A 3,893-nucleotide genomic window follows, 5' to 3' on the forward strand; every position below is an offset into this window, starting at 1 on the left:
ACACTATCTTTCACAATGGCTGAACTAATTTACACTCCCCAAAACAGTGTATAAGCATTCTGCTTTCTCCACAACCTTGCCAGCACCTGTTTTTTTTTTTGACTTTTTAATGATAGCCATTCTGATTGGTGTGAGATTGTATCTCATTGTGGTTTTGACTTGCATTTCTCTAATAATCACTGATGTGGAACTTTTTTTCATATGCTTGTTGGCTATACGTATGTCTTCTTTTGAAAAGTGTGTGTTTATATCCTTTGCCCACTTTTTTGGGGGGGGCTGCCTGTGTTTTTTTCTTGTAAATTTGTTTAAGTTCCTTGTAGATTCTAAATATTAGACCTTTGTCAGATGCATAGTTTGCAAAAATTTTCTCCCATTCTGTAGGTTGTCTTTTGACTAAGTTGATAGTTTATTTAGCTGTGCAGAAGCTCTTTAATTTAATTAGATCCCATTTTTCTATTTTTGCTTTTGTTGCAAGTGCTTTTGGTGTTTTCATTATGAAATCTTTGCCCATGTCTGTGTCCTGAATGGTATTACCTAGGTTGTCTTCCAGAATTGCTATCGTTTTGGTTATTACATTTAAGTCTTTAAATTCACCTTGAGTTGATTTTTGTATAAGGTATAAGGAGGGTATCCAGTTTTTGTCTTCTGCATATGGCTAGCCAGTTATCCCAGCATCATTTATTAAATAGGGAATCTTTCCCAATTGCTTGTTTTTGTCAGGCTTATTGAAGATCAGATAGTTAGTTGTAGGTGTGTTGTCTTACTTCTGGGTTCTTTATTCTGTTTCATGGGTCTATGTGCCTGTTTTTGTACCAGTACCATGCTGTTTTGGTTACTGTAGCTCTGTAATGTAGTTTGAAGTTGGGTAGTATGATACCTCCAGCTTTGTTCTTTTTGCTTAGGATTGCCTTGGTTATTTGACTCTTTTTTGGTTCCATATGAATTTTAAAATAGTGTTTTTCTACTTCTATGAAAAATTTCCTTGGTAGTTCAATAGAAATAGCATTGAATTTGTAATTTGCTTTGGGCAGTATGGACATTTTAATATTGATTCTTCTTGTGCATGAGCATGGATGTTTTTGCATTTTTTTTGTGTCATCTCTGATTTATTTGAGCAGTGGTTTGTAGTTTTTCTTGTAGAGATATTTCACCTCCCTAGTAAGCTATATTCCTAGATATTTTGTTCTTTTTGTGGCCATTGTAAATGGGAGTACGTTCTTGATTTTACTCTTAGCTTAACTGTTGTTGGTGTATAGGAATGCTAGTGACTTTTTTCTTTTCTTTTTTAATGGAGTCTCACTCTGTCACCCAGTCTGGAGTGCAGTGGCGTGATCTCAGCGCATTGCAAGCTCCACCTCCCTGGTTAACACCATTCTCTTGCCTCGGTCTCCTGAGTAGCTGGGACTACAGGAACCCGCCACCATACCCAGCTAATTTTTTGTATTTTTAGTAGAGACGGGGTTTCACCACTTTAGCCAGGATGGCCTCAATCTCCTGACCTCATGAATTGATTTTGTATCCTCAAACTTCGTTGAAGTTGTTTCAGTTTTTGCCCACTCCATATGATGTTGGCTCTGGGTTAGTCATAGATGGCTCTTATTATTTTGAGGTATGGTCCTTCAATACCTAGTTTACGGAGAGTTTTTAACATGAATTGATGTTTAATTTTATCAAAAACCTTTTTTGCATTGATTGAGATAATAATTTGGTTTTGTCTTTAGTTCTGTTTATGTGATGAATCACATTTCTTGATTTGCCTGTGTTGAACTGACCTTGCATCCCAGAGTTAAAGCCTACTTGATCATGATGGATAAGGCTTTTGATGTGCTGCTGGATTTGGTTTGCCAATATTTTGTTGAGAATTTTTGCATTGATGTTCATAAAAAATATAGGCCTGAAGTTTTCTTTTTTTTGTTGTATCTCTCCCAGATTTTGATATTAGGATGATACTGAGTTAGGGAGGAGTCCATTTTTATTTTTTTGAATAGTTTCAGTAGGAAAAGGACCAGCTATTTTTTGTATACCTGGTAAAATTGAGCTGTGAATCCATCTCGTTCCTGGGCTTTTTATGGATCAATAGGCTATTTAATACTGCCTCAATTTCAGGGCTCATTATTGGTCAGTTCAGGAATTCAATTTCTTCCTGGTTCAGTCTTGGGAGAGAGTATGTGTCCAGGAATTTATTTATTTCTTGTAGATTTTCTAGTTTATGTGCATAGAGGTGTTTATAGTACCCTCTGATGGTTGTTTGTATTTCTGTGGGGTCAGTGGTAATATACTCCTTATCATTTCTGATTGCTGCTTTTTGATTCTTCTCTATTGTCTTCTTATTAGTCTAGCTAGCAGTCTACTTTCTTAATTTTTTCAAAAAAAAAAACAAAAAACACAAAACAAAAAATACTCCCAGATTTGTTGATTGTTTTGAAGGGTTTTTTTTGTGTGCATCTGTATCTCCTTTAGTTCCACTCTGATCTTGGTTATCTTTTGTCTCATGCTAGCTATGATGTTTGTTTGCTATTTGTTCTCTAGTTACTTAGTTGTGTTATTAGCTTCTTAATTTGAGATCTTCCTAGCTTTTTGATGTGGGCATTTAGTGATATAAATTTCCCTCTTAACCCTGCTTTAGTTACATCCCAGAGATTCTGGTACACTGTCTGTCTGTTCTCATTTTTCAAAGAACTTCTTGATTTCTTCCTTAATTTCATTATTTACCCAAAAGTCTTTCAGGCACAGGCTATTCCACTTCCATGTAGTCATATGATTTTGAGTGGATTTCTTAGTCTTGATTTCTCATTTGATTGCACTGTGGTCCAAGAGAAAGTTTGTTATAATTTCATTTCTTTTGCATTTGTTGAGGAGTTTTTTACTTCCAATTATGTGATAGATTTTAGAGTATGCGCCCTGTGGTGATGAGAAGAATCTATATGCTGTTGTTTTTAGGTGGAGAGTTCTGTGGATATCTATCAGGCCTATTTGAGCCTGTGCTGAGTTAAGGTCCTAAATATGTTTGTTAATTTTCTGTCTCAATGATCTGTCTAATATTGTTAGTGGGGTGTTGAAGTCTCTCTCTATTATTGGGTGGGAGTCTAAGTCTCTTTGCAGGTCTCCAAAACTTGCTTTATGAATCTGGGTACTTCTGTATTGGGTGCTCATATATTTAGGATAGTTAGATCTTCCTGTTGAAGGAATAGAAGTTCCTTTACCATTATGTAATGCCCTGTTTGTCTTTTTTGATCTTTGTTTGTTTGAAGTCTGTTTTGTCAGAAACTAGGATTGCAATTCTTGATTCTGATTTTCATTTGCTTGGTATATTATTTCTCCCTCCCTTTGTTTTTAGCATATGTTTGTCATTACATGTGAAATGGGTCTCTTGAAGACAGCCGATATGTTTGCTTCTGTGTCCCCACTAAAATCTCATGTCAAATTGTGATTCCCAATGTTGGGGGAGGGACCTGGTAGGAAGTAATGGTATCATGGGGGTGGTTCTCTTGTTGTTCTCATGATAATGAGTGAGTTCCCATGAGATCTAGTTGTTTAAAATTGTGTAGCACTTCTTCTTTTGCTCTCTTTTCTGCCACCATGTGAAGACATGCCTTGCTTCCCCTTTGTTTTCTGCCACGATTGTAAGTTTTCCAAGTCTTCCCCAGTCATGCCTCCTGTACAACCCGCAGAACTGTGAGTCAATTAAGCCTCTTTTCTCCATACATTACCCAGTCTCATTTATGTCTTTATAGTGGAGTGAGAATGGACTAATCCAACAGCATACAAGTGGGTCTTGGTTTTTCACCCAGGCTGCCATTCTGTGTCTTTTCTTTTTTTTTTTATTATACTTTAAGTTCTAGGGTACATGTGCATAACGTGCAGGTTTGTTACATATGTATACTTGTGCCATG

This window comes from Colobus angolensis, unplaced genomic scaffold (assembly GCF_000951035.1).
Source record: "Colobus angolensis palliatus isolate OR3802 unplaced genomic scaffold, Cang.pa_1.0 Scaffold158, whole genome shotgun sequence".
NCBI classification, from domain to species: domain Eukaryota; kingdom Metazoa; phylum Chordata; class Mammalia; order Primates; family Cercopithecidae; genus Colobus; species Colobus angolensis.